Here is a 22,337-nt window from a genome sequence, read left to right as displayed (position 1 = left end):
TATTTTAAAGGTCCCGGATGAAAAATGGCTGCGCCCATGGAGATTTCTGTGGCGAGTGTATTATATCAACAAACGTCAAGTTTGGCATTGGGTTTGGGGAATTACCAGGGAATTATATCAAACCAGCAGCCTTGAGACAATATCTCTACTCGTTTAGTTATATACACTCGACAAAAGACGCCATTTTGGGACTTTTTTTGTAAAAGCGGCACGTTTTCCTGTTAAAGTAAATCATCGCAAATGTATGGGCGTAGGTACATATCAATTACAATCATACAGCCGAGGTTAGATGTAGGGTACCGGAATCTGCCGAGATTTGCCGAGTGCTGGAATCTGCTGGGGTTTGCCGGGTGGAAATAGAGGTCCTAAGGGAAATAACTCTAATGCAATAAAAAGAATGCAGACCACCAACTATTCTCAAATTCGTTTAATGTTAATTGTTGACTCTTTGTCCGTCTCGAACCTTTCCGAAAGTTTTTATTGAGTTGAACACTATCCACCACAGATACAACCAGATTTGATCATGTTTTACTCCAAATAAAAGCGCGAGTACTGTGAGGTTGACTAGAATATAGAATATTGTAATTGGTGGTCTGCATCCAAACATGGCGGCTTCCATAAACGAAAAAGTTCATTCGAAAACAGTATTAGTTTTCAGAGAAATGGTTGCGACTTTACACGCAACTGTTAAAGATAAATACCATAACTGCAAAGGTTGGTACCAATGCACGCATTGAAGTACAATTTATGAAAATGAGGTGTTGTCATTTGATGTAAACTCTATTAGATCTAATATAATAAATTATATGATAATAAAGTAGATCTACCGGTACTAATAATTTATAGTACTACTGGTAGTCCTACGGTGATAATACTAATAGTTAAAGACCACATAAGACGAGAAATCTAAACTTCATGTACGTATTGCCAATGGTTACTATATCCACTTTACGCCAAGTTCACGCCAATCTGATTAAAGTTAATTCGGCTGTTAACGTTTAAGTATCCGACACGCCAAAACGCTTTTCAATTTTTCAATTACGACCTTAATCCGGCTGATTATACATTATCTATACATTATCTATACAATATCTTACTGTGTGTACAATATAACACTCTTGACAAGTGTCTATTGACGGTCCAATTACTATGATTGGAATATTTTAGAATGAATTTAAAATGCCATAGACCCATTTAAGCTCCCTTTGTTTAAATAGGCCGCACGTCAAATGAAGACGACTCAAGCAATTAGCGCATTTACTGGAAATTTGGATAACTCTGTAATACTTGATATCCCAAACTTAAGTACAAAAATACAAATGATGCTAGCCATTTGTCGATATATTCATTTTTAGCTATATATAATTATAATAACCATTTATTTACATAAAGAACAACTTTTATCGTAACTCCATTTGAGATTCACAGCGAATATGGAATTTTCCGATGACTATGCATAACAATAGATGGCCCTCATTTCTCAGTCAATCAATGCTGGGAATCTTATTACCATGTACGGTTCCATGCACTAGGGGCATAGTAAATGAGGTTAAACTTTGGTGCGAAAATTGCACGGGATTCATGGACATGAATATCAAATACAATTGATCATACGTGGAGTTCCTGATGCTGTTTGGTGAGTGATTAAACTGTCAATGTAATTGCAAAATACCTTAATAAAAATGTTAAACGATGTTAGACAGTATAACCTTATCTTATCACAAACGTTTATCCATCAAATAATTTATATTCAGATTTCATATCAAGTCAACTAAATGTTGTTTAAACGCCAATCAACAAATAATACGAGGCTACTTTATTACAAAAACATCGGCGAGCAAAGCTAATCGATTAATGGGTAAAAAATATTTATAAACAACTGATGAGTAAAACTTAATTATTTTATACAATTAACATGTGTACGATTCTACAATTATTACACACACGTTCCACCTAGAGTGATGTCTTTGATCTGGCTGGCGTAAAAAAAGATAATTACCTAATCAGCATTCTTGATTAATTTATGATCCCATGTCCGCGCAACTTTTGTCGGATTGATTAATGACAGATATAAACGACGCTACACTTGCCATATTATTATCAATTTTTTCGTATTTCATTTTTACGGCCTATTTCAGAGTAATGAAGTCAAATTCAGATGCAGAAAGAAAAGTGCCGTACGATGACTACAGGAAAACGAGATACAGTTGGCTAATCGGGAAGTTAGAGCCACAATACTCTTCTGACGAAAATATATCTCGAATCGTTTGGACTGCACATGATTGAAGAGGGACTCCATCAAAAAGTCACATTAAAGCGAGAATTTCAAATTTTCTAAGAAAGTCAAAACATAATTATTTCTATGTCTTTTGCTCAATAGGTTATCAACTCACTATTATACGATCATGGGCATTATTTCCAACCCTTAAAAATCTATGACACAGGAAATAAAAACACAATTACCTCCCCTGTTTTGCTATTGACAACATGGGGCAGCCATTTTCCAACGTTGGAATTTGAAGTTAAAAATGATATTTTTGCCAATTTCTCAGCTGGCAATAGCGAATTATAGGATTAGTAGGATTATTCTTTAACAAGGTAGGACTGTTTATGGATACCATCTATTCTAAGGCTTTATTTTAATACATTTTAAAAATATAACTTGAAAATTTGAAATTGCAACTTTAAAACACATTATTAAAATCGCTGTCGTGAGAAGAGAGGGCGGGACATTATAAAACAATCTAAATTACAAAACAAATTATTTCGGAGTCAATTGTTTGATTTAATTAGGGGATTAAGGAATCAGTCAGGCGTTAATACACACGCCGGCTGTATATAGGTAGTTAAGGAATAAACATTCCAAATATGCATTCGGTCACTTTGACGTCACTGGCGTCTGAGGGGATTAAGAGTGTTTTCGATAATTGGCAAAGTCGTTTTTACGGGAGGTCTATTACATGGACTTTGAGTGAAGATAGCTGAATTAATTTCAATCAGATTGGAGTGAACTTGCCGTAAAGTGGATATAGTAACCATTGGCTACATGTAGCGAAAAGTTTCCATGTCCATCTTATGTGCACTTTAAAGTAAGTGCAGGGGCACTGCACCACACGTAATTTACACAAAACAAATCTATGGACAAGACACAATACACAGAAATAACAAACAAACGAACATATCAGATTAAGTGAATGGATCTGGGGGCTAGCCGTAAGCGTCCACTGCGCTCTACCGGGCATACAGACTTCACTCTATGAACAAGACACAACATGCAGAAATCACAAACAAACGAACATATCAAATTAAGTGAATGGATCTGGGGGCTAGCCTTAAGCGTGCACTGCACTGTACAGTCTCGGGCCTGTAGGGATACAAACTTCACTCAAAATTGAAAACAATGAGGAATATAACCCAGAGAATACCATTGTGTAATACCAGTCATGTACGTTTGAATGATAAAATTATCATACAATATGTATTAAATTGATATCAGTGCCTTGTAAATGCTCCCATTACCTACAAAAGAATGAATATGTGACAGATGATTTAGCTGCTGTGGGCGTATATTTTGTTGCCTGACTGGGAACCTATATCTTTATGTATAGTTGGTTTCGAACTACCAGTACCACTGTCTACTTCTGTTGGTAGAATAACTGCTTTCCATTCCTTCATTTGTTTTACCGTGCTTCTTGAGATCTTTGTTACAATTGAACCATAGCAATGATCTCTAACATTTGGAATGTTTTTAGCCAGCAGTGTCCTTTAATTAATTATCTTGCTGGTTGTCACATATCTTCATGTGTATCTTGTCCGTAGTTTTGCCTTAGGGGTTTTTGTGTGGTGCAGTCCTCCTGCACTTACCGATACAGTAATTCAAGGGCAATGATTGTCAATGTGATGTTATCTCTTATCTTATTTATTATAGATTCCGACAGAGAATGTTATTCTGACTGTGATAAAAGATGCAGTATTTTTCTGGAAAAATTATCCACTAATACTTCAGACTCAATACAGCAACTTCTTCAAGAATTTACACCTGTATGAATTTTTTCAACACCTTATTTAACCTTTATTTTTGTGGCTATATTAGTGTATATCGTGAAAAGTGCATGAGTTGCATAATAATGTTACACACACACACACCTTCCTAAACTATCAGATACCTCTTTAGAAGTATGGACAGTAATTACATCAAATGTAATGTAATAATTCATCCATATGGTACCTGAAATGAGAATAATATGTATTTATGGTATTAATTAATGTTTTATTCTTTATCCTTCCTTATAGATTGTGCTAGATTTTACATTTATTAATGAAAATATACTAGTAAATCAAGACTTTCCAGAATCAATTTCAACTTCTGTTATCCAGTCAGTTTTTAGTAGGTAGATATGTACATTTTTGTTTTAAAATATATACCTACACCCTAAAAAGGCCCAAGTCTCTGCTGAAGACTTCTTCTTTTATGATTCCTATGGATATATTTCATAACAAGAAGAGTACAAGATTTTATTTTATCATCGAATAATGTTTTTCGTGTATGTGGAAATAAGAGAAACTTAACAGGTTATTATAACAACAAATGATCCTGATTTGCATAAACTCTATCACTTTTTTGTGCCTTGGGAGTTAGATGCCCTATTGCTTCATAGTGCTTTAAGTGCTGTTATGGTACATTTTCAAGCCTTCTATTATCCTTTCTTTTGATCATGAAAAACTTAGTCCATTTCTCCTAAATTTACTTAAAGTAGCTAAGTCTCTAACTCAATATCGTCCAAAGTCTTACACGTTGAAAACATGAATTATTTGTCAATTCAAATCAACATTGATGTTGTGATCTTACCAGGAAAAGGTAGGCTTCTGATATCCAAGATTTAAGACAAAATAAACATTTTACCATTGGTACACGAATCGTGTACCATAGTGCGTTTCAGCACCATTTGTAACAAGTGACCAGAAGGAACGAGGCTAGACATATTGCACAACTCATGTCAAACGGTGACGCCATATCTCATCTGGAGAGCATGCACAATAGACTGGAATAACCAGACGCTAAAAATTGCCAGTCGGTTGAGACTCATGCCGTATTTCGCTGGACATAACTGATTTGAAATTAGAATTAAAAGGGAAACAATTGAATGTAAATCAGTTTATATACAATCAGATTACATTATTATATGCGTTGCGACCCTTTTGGGTCAATTTCTAGGTCCCAAATATTAGCGATTTAGCTCCTTTAAGTATTGTAGTAATAAACATGAATTAAAGGTTGATAGTTTTATATGTGTTTATTTATTTCAGATGAGTTAGAGAATATTATAACTGTAGCTAAAACCATACTGCCTGATCAGCAGGTGATATATATATTATCAGAAAAATATTAACTTGTAGGCCAGTTTTGATATTCCAACTTGTTTCTACTTAAAGATATCAAATTTCTTACGGTTCAATACACCCTAATATGTACCCAAACTGATCATTTAACATTTCGTTATAAAAACAGAATCAAAATACCAGCACTAGATAACCTCATGGCTTTGATTCAATCAGATTTTTAAAAAAAAGGGCCTATCATTTATGTTTGTCCACAGGACAGCATACATGTAGCAGCATACAAGTAGATACCGGTAGATGGAATTTCATTTCAACATAACTGTGCTGTGTAAATACTGAAACTGAACGGAATTGAACCATTTTGGGACTTACATTCCTATTAGCGATCCATCTTTCACAATATTGTAGTTTGCAAGGTATCCTATTGCTTAAAATGAGGCATCAAGAAACTTTAATTAGTTTTATCTTAATGGTTTATTACGTCTGTGACTCGCTAACCAGAATGTCCAGGGTTGAGAAAGTTCAGTGGCATTTTCCAACGCAGTATCTCTTTTTAGTGATGCATTACAGGGTGCCTTGAATGAAAGAACAGTGCCTTGTCATTCAGATGGGACAATAGACTGAGGTCTCATATATTCATTGATGTGCAGTGTGCACATAAAATAACCCTTGACAGTTGATGAAAAAAAAGCTGAAACACAGCTGTCTTGACAAAATTTCCCTCATACTGCATGGTGTATGCACGTCAGTCGGTGCCTAAATAAAGGATGTTAAACCCCATATGATTTTATATTTTTCAGCCTATAGATAGTTTAGGAGAAGAGTTATTAGAATGTATATATTGGAGAAAGGGAGCATTATATTATATGTATTGTAAAACTATAGAGAATAATAAAGATAGAATAAATAAAGATATACAACAATATCAAAAGGTAAGCTAATTTAATACAACAAAAATCAATAGATTTATCTATTCTGTAAATAATAAGAATAGTAAATAGTTTATGAAATCAGCCCTATAACAAAACAAACACAGATTAACTTTTACTTACATCCTCTGAATATTGAATAAGGGGAGCTAAACGAAACTGACACTTTAGTGGTGGTTCTAAACAGTTGGAAGTAGCCAAAACAATGACCTTTTTTTTTATTAATATAGCATTTTAAAAAGTATGAAGCTGGATGTGTCCACAAAGTCATGGGGCTAACTTTCTTAATGTTGAATGAAGGTTTTCGCATCATCTGTGTGCAGTTGTTTGGAGCTGAAACTTTTTGATGAAGGTCAAAAAAAGAAATTTTAATTGTTTTATCTGATGTCCTACTTTGAAAAGTTTTAAAAGATTGAGCTGAAGTTGGTTTTAATTTCTGTAAGCCTACATTGGTCGTATTTTGTCACCACCTCCTTATCATTTACTTGACTTTAGATTTATACATAATGTTGAAGATCATGTGATGAAGAAGCATATAGATCTTCAATGACTTAGAATAATTACTGCCTGAGTTATGGCCCTTGATCACTTTGTGGAAACACTAGAAGCCAAAGTTATCATCTGTTTGGTGTGAAATTTAATCAGTTATTTTGATCACACAAGGAAAATATTATAGCTTGGTTATCAAAATAATTACAGTATGTTTATTTATTTTAAGCAACAATCGTGAGAGTTGGAAGTTTAGACCCTGTGCAAATAAGCATTTTTATAATGGCAGTTCTTAAGTGGAAACCGATTCTTACTAGATAAAGTAAACTGCCGCACAATTCTGAAGAGTTTGCAAAGTAACAAAAACTTTTAACTTTTTAGAGGGGAATTTCAATTTTTTTTATATTTTACTTTCATTTTTTGGGTTAGTATTTAGTAAGTGGCATTGAGAATTTGAAAATGATGTTAGAGACAAGGAAACCTGTTGTTAAAGATCGATCATATGCAGTGACAGAAGATGAAGATACATTTGACCTCATAAAATCAGGTATTTTAGAAACTAAGTCTTAACATCCATCTACACTGATGATCAATAGTTCTCTTATCTGTTCATGTGCAAGTCAATAGTTCAATCCTATTTATTCAAAATTACCCATATTTATTTTTTAAAAGAAAGCCATACAATAAGCCTACACAGTAGATATGTCTCGAAAAAATGTTAGCCAGACAGCAGCTTATCCTAAAGAAAAACTTCGACCAAATTTGCTAAGGATCCTTTATGCATTCAAGAAATTTTATCTCTGATGTGATCGCAATTGTTAAATATTGTAGCCTCTATTGCGTACATAGGATTATCAGAAAAGGTGAGGTAACTCTAGAATGAAGGGTCGCAAACGCTAAATATAGTTAGTGTTCGCCCTCTTATGACCTCAGTGCTTAACACCAAATTTGAAAAAATCCCATTGAAAAAAGAGGACTCTATCGTTTTCGTAAAAGTGGGTGGGTGTGATACTCTGGAAAGGAAAGTTGCAGAACACTGAATATCGCTACAGTTCCTTGTCTTATGACCTCCAAGCTTCAAACTAAATTTAAAAACAGTCCATTAAAAACTGTAACCTCTATTGCTTTCAAAAGGTTTTCCGAAAAGTGGGGGTTAACTCCATAAAGGAAGGTCACAAAACACTGAAATTCACTAGGGTCCTCCTTCCTCCTCTTATTACCCCAATGCTTCATCCAAATTTAAAAACAATCTGTTAAAATCTTTAGCCTCTATTGCTTTCACAAGGTATTCATCAAAGGATAACTCCAGAATGGAAGCTTGTGGAATGCTGAATATCAATTGTGTTTAACTTCTCATGACCCCAATGCTTCACACCAGATTTAAAAAATAAATTGGTTATATCTTGTTCACAAGGTTTTCCAAAAAGGAAAGGTAGTACCGGTATGGAAGGTCACAGAATATTGAATATTAATCTCTTAAATACTGTAGCCACATAGCAAGGGTGGTGACTCCCGAAAAAGTCGCTAAACATTGAATATCGTCAATGTCATCGTCTCTTTATGACTTCAATGCTTCACACCAAATTTGAAAAAATCTGTTAGATACTATAGCTGTGTGGCATGAGGGGGGGGGGGGGGAGTAACTCTGGAACGGAAGTCGCACAACACTGAATATCAAATTGATTTCCTCTCATGACCCCAATCGTGCAAACTGAATTTAAAATATTTTTGTTAAAAGCTATTACTATTGTGTATAGTCTGAAGTCATTATCTGTCTAGAATATTGTTCCTTGTATCATATTGTGGACAAAGATAATAATAATTGTTTATTAATAAGAAATGTCTTAGATTGGAATACATATAAATTTTCAGGAATATATTCTGATACCCATGTATTAGCCTTGATATATGGCAGTGAACTGTGTTACTGGTTAGATAAATGTGATAAAGAAAACTTATTTCAAACTAATCATTTGGACTATAAACAAATAGGACAATGTTATCTAAAACTGTATATACAAGTTGTTAACGGGCCACTGAAGAATCAAGGCTGGAGTGTGGAGAATGCAGAAAGTATGCTAAAGTCGATTGAAGAATCATAACATAGATATAGATTAAAGGAGCACTGGCAGATAGTTTTATTTTTGCTGTTGTCAAGTCACTTTCTTGCTTTCAAAAATAAATTGTTAGTTCTGTAATTGAATTAGTCATCAAGATACCTTTTTTCACAACAAAGCAACAAATTAATTAGAATTTGAATTATATCATCAGGGTTTATGGACCTGCTTAGTAGTCCAACCTTCGATGATGGGTTGTCTTCATCATTCTTTGTTTAGTCGAAAAGAAGAAAACATCAGTAAACTATCATCTCTCCTGTCTAAGGTGTAGACGTAAAGAAGAACATTCGCTTGGCTTGTGAGATTTCGTTGATCGATTGGGACTCCCCATATATATATCCTCCTGTAATTATGGACCTGCTTATCAGTCCAACCTTCCATGATGGGTTGTATATGTTCAATGTAGTTGGGGGTGTAAGATTGACCATACAATAATTCAACAACTCATTTCTTCTTGGTATGGTTCCCCATTCTTGTAGCAAACTTAAACAATAATACATATTATACAATAATGACCCACAGGCTAGGTTACTTAATAAGGAACAGTGTCTAAGAAATAACTTATCAGAGACCTGCCCCTCAGTATGCCTGTGGTCAACTACCTACCATCTACAATCTTCCCTTTAATATACTAGAGGTTACTTGGTAACAATAAACAATAATATTATATATAATTAAAATTAATAATATTTTATAATTAAGGGGTAGTATTTAAAGCGAGAATTTCAAATTTTCGAAGAAAGTCAAAACATAATTATTTCTATGTCTTTTGCTCAATAGGTTATCAAATCACTATTATACAATCATGGGCATTATTCCCACCCTTACAAGTCGATTACACAGGAAATAACAACACAATTACCTCCCCTGTTTTGCTATTGACAACATGGGGCAGCCATTTTCCAACGTTGGAAATTGAAGTTAAAAATGATATTTTTGCCAATTTCTCAGCTGGCAATAGCGAATTATAGGATTAATAGGATTATTCTTTAACAAGGTAGGACTGTTTATGGATACCATCTATTTTAGGGCTTTATTTTAATACATTTTAAAAATATAACTTGAAAATTTGCAATTTCCGCTTTAATTGACATCCATTCATTCATCATTTACTAAGGTAACTATTTGGGCCTTGTTTATGGGTGAATTATCTCATTACTACTATTGTCCATTATCTCTGTCATAGCTGACCATTGTTAATTTACTTTACATAATCCATCTTGGGTGCCTAGTTATGTGTAAGTCTACTACCTTAATATTGGGTGAATGGCTGTTTTAAATACTACCTGGTCACAATTACCAGTAGCAGTATCTTGTGTAACATACCATTGCCCATGCTCGCATTATGTAATCTTGTGACAAAAGATGTTTTTTTAATTTTATTGTAAATTCATATGCATTATTAAAAGTCATGTCAACTTCTCTGTGAATCATTCAGAATAATGATTTAATAATAATTTAATGAACTTAACACCATACTTTATTTATTATATGTCTTTATACTCCATATTTATACTGCAGTCTGTGAAATAAGTGTTCAGGGGCACTTTATAAATGTACAATACATTGTATATGAAACTTTTTTTTATAAGAATAATATATTATAGTAGCCTTGAATACCTGTAAAAATAAGAACTAGGTTTTGTACAGTTATGTATGTATATTAATGTGTCACATTTAACTATACATTGTACATGTATACAAACAATATTTATCATACATTAAGAAATTTTAATTGTTGTTCAATTTCATATTCATATGCAGTCTGTAGATATACATGTGTAGAAAACATAATACCGGGTAGTACAGTTTATATGAAATATCATATGCTTTAGTTCAAATATGCATGTATTGCCTGAATTGCTGGGTAATATGGTCATTCATGATATTTTAGTAAATTATTTTTATTCCTTGGAAATAGACAAGGTTGTGAGTCCAGTGAATGGTATAATGCATATAAGGGGTGATTGTAATGAAGTCTTCTCTGATGTCTTTTTTTTATGGTATTATAAATTCTGCTACACACTACACTGGTCCATTCTAGAAAGATTAAGCAAGTGATGATTTTGTATAAAAGATCAAATTATTTTTTTTGTCACTATTGATATAATTATATATTTTTTTTATTATGTTATATATAATATTTTCATATGTAAAATAAAAATAGTTGATTGTTAAAATATGTTTGATAACATCTACTATCTGGATCTTAGACATACTTACTAGTCTGGTCAAAGAGATCAGACTACACGATGGTGTTGGGTGGTTGAACGATCTACTGTGTGTGTGTGTAGACTTTAGATCAAAAGTGGCATGGTTTTGCGCCCACTCTTGTTTGTGACAAGGAGTGGATTTGCCTGCCCAACTTGGTGGGTTTTCTCCATGTCCTCCCAGTACCGGATCGGGGGGGGGGGGGGCAAAGTGGGACAAATGTCCCGGCCCCCCACAATTCTGGGTCCTGGACAAAGCCAACCAGTACCTGGGCTGAGGGGCGAGGATTTGGGCCCTGGGCAGTAAGGGATATTGGGACCCCCCAGAATGGTAGGTACCAACAGATTTTAGGGGGCCCAGAGATCGGTTAGGCCCTAAAATTAACTAAATTACATAACTCAGAGGTTCTACCGATCAATAGGTCCTAACCAGTTCTGGGGACCCCATCCCGCGATGTGATTGCTGGCCCGCGGTCAGTACGAACAATTTGAACAAACAACAATGGGGCGCCTGCACAATTGGTATGTCTCGGGCCCCCCACAAGGTTAACCTGGCACTGTGTTCTCCAGTTTCCTCTTACAGCAAAAGACTCCTACACACAAGAGAATAATTGAAATTAAATTTAACCATATGTTAGTCCCGGATTTGTATATTCAAAACAGAGAAGAAAATATTTACACAACCTGTCAAATTTAAACAATTTCTATAGACTACTTCCAGGTTTGAGGCCCTTGTTTCAGTTTATAGAACCTTGTGAACCCTCAAACGACAAAACATTATAATATGATCTGTATGGAACTGTCTTGTAAAGGCCCCCAATTACCTACAAAGGAATAAATATGTGACAACCCTTGTCGACTGCTCGGACGATTTAGCTGCTGTGGGCATACGCTTGGTTGCCTGGCAACCTATCTTCATTTCAAGAAGGCTTTCGCAGTACCTCTGTGAAACAGATTAGTTCTTGTCAGTCAGTCAGTAAGAGGCAGACCACCATTTGTATATCTCAAATTTTCATTGGTCAACCTCATACAAACTTTGGAGCAATCGAATGGCTATCTCTAGCGTCTGGTTATTCCAATCTACACCGATAGTATTTATTGCGCATGCTCTCCAAATAAGAATATGGCTTCACCGATTGACATGACTTGGGGAATAGCATATGGTATATGATTCGTGTACCAATTGTATAATGTTTATTTTGTCTTAAATATTGGATATCAGAAGCCCATCTTTTCAAGATACGATAACAACACCAATGTTGATTTAAATTGACAAATAATTTGTGTTTTCGATGTCGAAGACTTTGGATGATATTGAGTTAGCGGCTTAGCTACTTTTAAAGCTCTTTGATTTGGTTCAAAGTTAAAGCTATCGATAGCATTGCATTTTATATGTTGATTTGTTTATTGGGATCGCAGTTAGTATTCGTCTGGGAGTCGCCGTGGTTCAGTAAATAACCAGGTTTTAGCCGAGAAAGTTTCCCCTTGTGTTGCACAACGGAAGTCCTAGGAAGTAATAGCGTCTAGTCGTTTGAATGTTCGGAAAAGCCGAGCTCCCGTGTACACATTGGTGGCCTTGTAAAAGAACCCTTGGCAGTTTGAATTCGAAATAAGGGTAGTCCGTAGGATCGCCTTCAGTTCAAAATTTATGTCACAAACCACAGCGGTGTATACCTCTCTTCATTAGCCTGGTTGTTGCAGAAAAGTAGGACATTTCATTTTAGTTTTTAAATATAAAAAACTAAGTTTGCATTCCTCTATCGGCACAGTCAGTAAAAAAAGAAACAATATAAAAAGAGGAGTGTAAAAGCTGACTGGCCCCATAACTAATCCAAATAACAAATAAGATCTGCCAATTGTATTAGTTTATTTTGAACTAAATCAAAGAGGTTAGCGCCTTTAAACAACAAGTATAATTGCGTGTAATAGGGGTGACGGGTGTAGCACATGTTTCTATAATGCCGTCTGTTTTTATACAACAGTATTATAACAGACTACCATTGGAACTAACCACAGTATCAAATTGTTTTCTACGAAATCACATTCATCTATATCCTCAGATAAAACAGAAGATAAACCACCGCGATCAGGGGTAGTAATTTCACTCTTGGCTATTTTTAAGGATGGTCATCATGAACACTAGTTAGATTAACAACATTCCATGGCGAGATTTTGAAACATAAGAAAGATAAATGATATGGGCAGGTTCTATGAAACATACACAGAATGGATTGTCTCTATTTGTAAGATAATTATAGATTGGCTATAGAACTCGGACGTTGCAGCACGGATTCATTCAAAAGGGACATTTTAAATATTCTCATTTAAACATTCTACAGGTATTTGTGCTTGTTTTTTTTTTTCTTAGAAAGCAAATAGACCATAAAATCCGAAGAGTTATCAGCAAATAAGCATATTTACCGTTTACAATTTTACAGTGGTTTGCTACAATTTGAATGGGAGTTCCTGAAATTCTCAAGATACAGTACGTAGCTCTAACAAGGAAGGAGGTGTAATATAAATAAATAATAATTGTGAATGTTTGAAAATGTTTAATACATTTAAATTTCTCCTTACAAAAATCCTCTCAGTAAACAAAATGACCCGTACTATTAAAAAGGTACAGCGTTGCATCTTTTAGTTCGCTTGTATATCCTAAAACATATTCTGTCTTGGACTTGTTCTCAAAAATTCCATTTTTAATACAATGGCGTAAACAGACTTTGAAGGTATGCAGATGTGAAGGCACTCGGCTCTTATTACGGAGTATTACAGCATGTTTTGTTTAAGGATGGGCTGAATAACCAAATTTCAAATCGATCTAAATATCTCACCCCGACGGTTGAGTCACCAAATAAATCCAAAACAAACTGCATAAGGTTGTCTCGACTCTGGGAAGAAATTCTCTAACACGAAAATACGGCTGCACAGACACTATGGATGATTCACGTTAATAGAAGATAAGGTTTTCTCGCTTTGATGAAGATATAGGAACATACACTGTCTGTGAGATGAGTAAAACATAAATAAACCATATGTTGTATTTGACACCAACCAGAATATTATATCTATACTATACAGCACCTACATACATCTCTCACTCATTTCTCTAATGAGCATCATCATTGTCGGCTCTACTTCCACTCAAGGTAAGACAAGCTTTTGGATAATTTGCATGCATCCACGTTTTTGTAGATACATCTCATTAGGTATATGTTCTTGATTACCTAAGAACAATTAGGAACAAATGTAAGCATGATCGAAGAAAAATATCGTAATCTGTGTCAACATCTCGTGTTTTCATAACCTTAGATTTGACGCATATGAAACTGAAGTACTAGGCTACTTTAAGGTAAGCAGTTTGGACAACAACCCGCCGCCACGCGTCCATCCCTGGGTGTATAACTGTATAGTCAATTCTAGGCAAATCGAAAATTACCATTGAAGTCAGTATAATATTCGAAAAATGTGTGAAAAAATGGAACCTAGTTTGCATTTCTTCAACAGGCGTTGCCGCGATAACAATTCACACCTCATGTAGTCCTTGAAAAAATATACAGACTTCAAGGCAGAAGACTAAAACTCCAGGTTGTCTGTTCTGAACTATAATTAGATAATATATGCTTGTCAATTTTAATCTGTCATGCTGTTCTCTAATAGAAAGAGAAATATTAATTACGTTTTATATACGGTAAAGTTTTTGGATATATCTTGTGACGGTGCTTCAATTTTTCTTTGGTTCTCCACAGCAATGCAAAAAAAAACCCATAAGTTTTGGTGATCCAATCCGAGAATGATGCTAGGAAATGAAATGAAATGGGGTTTTAAGTACTTAGGTAATTTAAATGGATTCAAGCTTAATAAATGCATGGATCATATTATGCTTCATTTGTCAGTTCAAAATAAGACAAAGAATGAACTACCGTGTAAGATAGTATGTGCCATATATTCAGTTTCTTTTGTAAGATGACATTTCTTGGTTGCCTCCAAATACAAAAAGTTAGTTGCCAAGTAATTAATACCTTTATCTATGGAACTTTTCCAAATTGTGGTAATTTATTGTCGCCCCGACTGTTACTGACAGTGTTACTTAGACAATAGTAGAGTACTGATATAAGCTGTAATCTATACATGTATCTTTCTCATCATGGCGTTAACAACTTCGTATATAGCTCTGTAATACAGGCTGGTGTCTAGATCCATGACATCCCACATTTTTATTCATATGTTCGACTCACCTAGTGCCCCATTTATATGACATGACTGGGAAACGCAAGTGTAAGTTATAGTCTGTAGTTTTGAACCCCTTATAATGTAATAGCGACATTGTCGTCTTCAAGGTTATCCTCGACCGTTTTGTAAAAATGATATGCTATATTCAATCAAGTTGTTACTACTATATGAACTAAGGAATGCTAGTACAGCACCATATCTCAATACGTATCAAGGTGAACTTCAAACCCTGTCTATATTAAAAGATATGCTTTACGCCTCATCTACACACTTTACGTTTTTTCCAGTTATCATAAGATTAAAAAGAGTCTGGTGTTTACTGATAATAAATAATCTGTTAAGATGCTAGTATACATATCAACGTGTTTTATGATAAAATATATCTCTTTGACACATTATTAATTACTGAAAGATATGCAGTTTACATGTAGGGGGAAACGCGCGCACGTTTATGCATGAAACTGTATCTGATGAAATTTTTCTACAAAATTTTATAAAACAAAATAATATTATAATCTGATAAAGGGTTGAAGTCTAAAATAAAAGTGTACAGTGGTAATGATAAAACAAATGAATGTTGTATGGTCATTAGTTAACATCCAACACAAAAATATTTACAAGATCATTAAATCACAAACATCTATTGAAACAACCACAAACCCAAAGTTTATCAATGTATCAAGTGATTTTATATATTTATTATTCTTTATCTTTACAGAAGAAATTCCAGTACAGCCATTTTCGTACCGAGTTTGTAATATCTGTCCAATATAACGATGAGTAAACAGGAAGAGGATGAATAAATAAATAATGGCTTCCATAGTTTATTTTACGTAATCGCCACGTATATAGAAACCACTTAGAATAAAAGTAAACTTTGATAAGACTTTATGGAATAATTTTATTATCTTTGAGATTGTCCAACGAACATTACGTTCTGACGTGGATTTGCTAATAAATTGGTTATATATGATGGAGAATACAGAGACTATCGTTCAATATCGGCACAGGTAATAACTTCCCAATATCACATCGACATACACAACACGACCTCATAAAATTGTTGAGGTATGTCGTCTGCAATTACATTATGTTCCATATCAAATCATTTACAGCCGAAGGCGTTAGTGAAAGATTCCCACTTGAAACACAACAGGATCATGTGAATGAATCTTCTCTCAGCCCAGCCTGTACAACAAGAGATTTACCATTGTGTAAAGAAGTTTGTGATTAGCTTAAAGAGATGTAGCCAATCTTACCGTCCATAAATCAAAGTAAAGAAAGGAAAACATTTGGAAAAGCTAAAACAAACATTGCACAGATAGTCTTCCGTACTACAAAATAACTAAAACGTATAATGTTAATGCATTCTTGGCTGTTTTAATTGAAATTTCGGAGCAGCCAGAAATGTTTCCCAAATTTTTGTAATTTACGTCAAATTCAACAAATGTTCGATGGCTGCAGAAGCAAATTGCCGAACTATTGACCACTAAGCTAACATATAAATCTGTTTTTGGTGAGTTCTCTTTGTACTGCAATAAGTCGAAACGGTGCAAACATGCACTTCTAAGATCGGTGTTAACAAACTGCTTCCCAAATGTTCAAGGTATATCAAATATCACTTTTATCTTGTAAAGCACAAAAAGAAAACTGAGTCTTGATGAATGTGAAGCAAGTAATTATTTCGCGCAATTCGCGGCCTGTAAGAGTAAACTCGGTGCTTTCTCTTCTTTAACTGTACGGCGTCCGTTTGCAACGGTTTGGTTCACTTCGGACGCATTAAGATTCATACGAAATGTATAAAACGTTATCACGAGCCTTTGTATTCGTTAGTTGTGGGAATATGAATAAGATATGGGTAATAAATATCTGGAACAGAATGGAAGATCAATCTATATTACTGAGATATCCTACAAATGAATACTCCACAAGTCTCGTATGTTGAAGGTGCACTGATTTCGAAAAGCGGACTAAGTATTCGGATTTATTGTATCAGTATGGAAAACTGTTTTATTTAATAAACCTCCCGTTAAAACTGTGGATGTATTGTATACATACTTATCTAATTATATTAAATGTCTTGAATAAACGTGATTCATATTTTATAGTGTAATGAACAACTAGAGCAAAGTGTCAACTTTAAGTTATGTGACGACATCAGTTTGTTTCAATGAATGGGCATTGGTACATTGCTTTATGTAATTTTAAAGTGCCCCACATTTGCGTTAACAACACGCTGAATATCACAATCGTGAATATTTAAAACACTTAAAAGTGAGGCAACATTAATATACATACATGACAGTAAGGTTGCATATATAGATGGTTTACTACTATATGGCTTGGATGGGTGTCACTTATTTAAACCAGGAAGGTATATACAATGTTAAAGAATAACAGGAGATAATTGTGATTCTTTTACGGAGCTATCAAAATGCCGAGACCTATTGTCATAGGTGGATCTATCAAAAAGGTGAGTTATATAAACACATGTAATACTACATTTATATTTACGTCTTGAAACATAAACCGCTGCTTAAACGCAATTTAGAAAGAATCTATCCGGTGGCTCATAATGCATAAACTGGAATCTATTTGTGAACCAAACATTTATCCTGCACAGAGCAGACATAATAATTTCATCATTAAATATTGCTATACAAATCTTATAGCTCAGAAATTGCTAAAAATCATTAAAGTATACACAGTTCCTTATATTAACCTAAAAAAAACTACGCTTCCCTAAGCAGAAGGAGGTATAATTCAGGCGACTATGCGCATATTAATCCCACGGTATCTCATTACTTTATAAACCATTTTTTTGTACTAATCTAAAATAGTTTTAAATAAATTTAAAAAATCACGATTTTTTTTTTGTTTGAATACTTATTTTAAAATGCTTATTAGCCGCCTAGGTAACTACATAGCATGATGATTACAACAGTCTGTTAGAATGATCTTTCCGAAAATTTCCTCAAAATGTTCGCCCCCCTACCGAAAGGTAATGCCCCCCCCCCCCCCCCGCTTAATGGTGTCTAGATACGGGCCCGGGCTACATGCATATGGACTTCGACCTTGAAAATAGTAACAAGTGTCGTCTCTGCAATGATAAAGCAGTTATTATAGAGATGGTCTAGCTAAAATGTCAATATTACGTAATCTCCGCTGTCTTTGTTCTCAAAGTGCAACCGACCAGATATTAAGACAGTCTTGTTTTTCTTCATTCAATACGCTGCGGTTTTCTACACTGACGACCACATTTTCCAAATAGACACAAAATTAGAGGCACGTGATAGCAAGGGAATGTTATAATGACATGATGTCGTAAAGAAAGACATGTCAAACCTCCTGCATCGGATCGATATAGTCTTCAAATAATATTGTAATTTAAGATTTAATGGTCACCACATGATCTTCTTGTCGAAATACGATGAGGCTATTATTACCGTTCGTTCTCGTTATCCTCTGCTAAAATCTGTGTATTTAAAGGTAGTGTTTCTTTCTTCTTTTTAAACGTATTACTAGTGTAAAATGTTTTCGTATGGATATTATAAAACAGGAGAAGACACATAGTTATCAAAGGATAATAATTTCCTATTCCTTCTCGATGGAATTATTGTAACATGACATCTTGATATGTCCTTAATGTTATAATTTTGTTTGTCATTTGTTTGTTTTTCTTTTAAAAATTTAGACATCTAGGCGAACATCATTAATAAATTAAGAATATATATGTAATCGTTATATAAAATACGTGTCACAGAAAAGCTATGGACTCCTTCTATGTTGAATACTTTATATTCTTAGCTATCGGATATAAAATATTCAAAAGCCTTCTGGGCAAAAATTGTTTACTCACTCTCAAGATTAAATTTTTTAAAAAGATATTATATATATGTTTGAATACAAAAATATATTGGGTTATGTCAACACAATGGTTAAAATGAATATCGCGTTTTATAAATTAGGCCTTTAACATGGTCTTTAAACGAACGTTTTTTTGCATCATAGAAATATTATTTAAACGTGTATTATCATTATTATATGCGCCATAATAACATTGAGTAATAATTACTCCCTTCGGAAAAATAGACCAACTCAACTGTTTTTTATTCATTCTTATCACTATAATAAATTTTGATTGAGTTGTAGATAATGTAGGTCACTAGGTGTCTTTATGTTGATCGCATCACTGTAGCTATAAATTTAACATACATACCGGACTTGACGACCTACAATACCCTAATAAGATGGTCTTAAGAGGTCTTCCCTGTCGCACCTAATTACTGAAGTAAATTTTAAGTGTACGTTCAAGAACACGCTTGTACCGTATCAATAGGTGTTTTTCCCTTTTTAATTCGGTTGTATTGTATTAATTGCTATTTATTTTATGTTTTGCTTTTTGTGTGCAGTAGCCTATAGTAGAATAGAATGATACCGGTGTTCTATTATTGTATAGTGAATCGAATATCAGACTTATTTTTTCAAGTTCAACCCATACCATTTGGGCCTGTACATCACACTTATTGTAAGAGTACCTGTTACAAACTTTAATCCACTTTACTGTGCTCTTCTCTCTACAAATAAAGTTAATGGGAAAATTTTTGATCTTTTTCTAAATGTAGTTATTTCCCTTTTAGTAGCCCTGAAGTATGGTGGCTGATAGTGGCCATGTTAAATCTCGCCCTTTTCATAACGCGACAACACGACATCACGACATCACGACAGTATTGACGCAATCATACGACACTTTATTCTGTCGTATCATCGTGTTATTTTTATCGTAACGTCGAGATGTCGACTTATTGTCCTAGTCTCTTTCTACAAGTCACAAAAATACAGCTGTACTCATTACATCATATATAGGCCTAAGTAGTAGATTTGATAAATATAAAAGAGATAGTAGGAAAACGTTGATTAATTATTTGTTTTCTCAAAATAATTAAACATTTTGTGTCCACAAGTGAATTATATTTGGTATTATATTTTAAAAATCTAGAATTACAATAGCAGGACCAAAGTGAGTTAGCTAAGTTAATTTCTTGAAGAAAAAGTGGTGTCGGGAGGTATCGAACAAGTAAGCATTCATTGCCATGTGTACGACACCCACCACTATTTATAGATGACTGGAGCGATAGGTTAAAAATGATTTCAGAAGACAGGGTGGGAAGGGGATTGTAAAAAAACCAAATCGGTTCACATTCTTTAAAATCACAGCATTATCATAGTGCAGCACGTCACCCCAATAGTTGCAGGAGTTTTTTTGAATGAGGTGGAGAAAACGATTCGCAGCCTGTCATTGAGTCAACTGGCGTAGTTTTGAATCCCCGGTTGTACGTGACAAGGTGTAGGGTCGCCTGTCAAACCTCGTGGGTTTTCTCCGGGTCCTCCGGTTTCCTCCCACTGCTAAAGACCCCTACGCGCAAACGATTTATTGAAATAAAATTAAACCATATGTTAGCCCCGAAATGACCTAATTTGTGTCGAGTGGACGTTAAACCCTCTCTCTCTCTCTCTCTCTCTCTCTCCCATTTGACATCACTAATGGGATTGAGGCCTAGATGAGTAAAAATAGGCCCAGTAATATCTTCAACTATGAACACACTCTTAAAGCCTCATACCCCCCCCCCCCCACGTCACCCAAATAGCAGGAGTTTTTTTTATGAGGTGGAGAAAACGATTCGCAGCCGTTATTGACCTTATCGCATATAGGCTTGCATCCGTTTGACATCACTGATGGGATTGGGGCCTAGATGAGTAAAAATAGGCCCAGTAATATCTTCAACTACGAACACACTCTAAAAGCCTCATACCCCCCCCCCCCCACCCCCACGTCTCTTACTTAGTTTTACAAATAATTCCAGAATCAATAAAATGGTATCAATGATGTTTGATACAACTGGAAAATAATATGTCAAAAATTGATTAAACATGAGAAATATTATTACATATTGAATCCGTATCAGTGATAACGTACATTTACTCAATATGTTCCTTCCAATGGATCATCATTTAACATGAAACAAGGAAAGCAGCGATCGAAGAAAAAGATTTAAAAACACACACATTTCAATATGACAGTAGTGATTCGGTCATGCATTTACATTCGAGAGTGTCATGCTTTCTTTGAAAGTAATGATTGTGCCAAATTTGAACAAAGTCAGTTTACATTCGCGGCCTATAGGTAGAGTGTTGACAGATCAAACGTAAAAAAAAACAAAGAAAAAACCAGACCTATAAAAATATATTTCTAAAACTCTTTTAATTTTGAAATAATATTGTTTTCGCGTGTGCGAAGTGTTTCAGCGAATACATGTAGTCACAGAAAGGGTCTTGTAGATTAAGACTATAGCGCATGTGCAGTTTCAAACTTCCGAGACGACAAGTCGACAAGTCGATGATACGACAAAACCAAACTGTCGTATCATCGACTTGTCGACTTGTCGTCTCGGAAGTTTAAAACTGCACATGCGCCATAGTCTTAATCTACAAGACCCTTTCTACAACTATTCGCTAAAACACTTATCACACGTGAAAACAATATAATTTCAAAATAAAAAAAGGTTTAGAAAATATATTTTCATAGATCTGTTTTTTTTAAGGTGTTATCTGTCAACCCTCTGGTATAACTACAGACTGCGGAACTAGATGTTCAAATTCGGCATAATCATTACTTTCAAAGACAGGATGGCATGAAATGAAATGAAATGGGGTTTAACGTCCTACTGTTCTCTCCTAAGCTGGGCTAAAGACGACGGGCATACGCCATACAGTGTGCTATGAGGGAATTTTGCCCGGGAAGCGGCGCTACGGCCCGCTCTTATATCGAAATCCAACTGCCAAGGGATCTTTTACGTGCACGCCAATGTGTACACGGGACCTCGGTGTTTCGTCCCATCCGAACGACTAGACAGCTGTCATTGTCAGGCCCTCCGTCCTGCATCACTGACAAGGGGGAACCACGCCGGTAAATCTTGATGAATTTTGTCGGCCAATGCAGGGATCGAACCAATCTGTGA

General features: G+C 34.7%; 1 long non-coding RNA gene across 2 annotated transcripts; it reads left to right on the top strand.

Annotated features, from left to right (window-relative positions):
• The first annotated feature begins 587 nt into the window (after positions 1-587).
• LOC126818411 (uncharacterized) lies at positions 588-11,041 on the top strand. 2 transcript variants are annotated; one of them, XR_007679223.2, is made up of 7 exons: positions 588-714; positions 3,929-4,041; positions 4,294-4,387; positions 5,308-5,360; positions 6,141-6,272; positions 7,188-7,305; positions 8,631-11,041. It is a non-coding gene; the product is annotated as an uncharacterized LOC126818411 (long non-coding RNA). The 2 variants fall into 2 exon arrangements; XR_007679224.2 differs by having other exon boundaries at positions 4,294-4,391.
• The last annotated feature ends 11,296 nt before the right edge of the window (positions 11,042-22,337 follow it).

Source organism: Patella vulgata, chromosome 4 (genome assembly GCF_932274485.2).
Source record: "Patella vulgata chromosome 4, xgPatVulg1.2, whole genome shotgun sequence".
In the NCBI taxonomy this organism is placed as follows: domain Eukaryota; kingdom Metazoa; phylum Mollusca; class Gastropoda; family Patellidae; genus Patella; species Patella vulgata.
The sequence above is the reverse complement of the archived record's forward strand: the minus strand, read 5'-3'. Positions and strand labels throughout refer to the sequence as shown.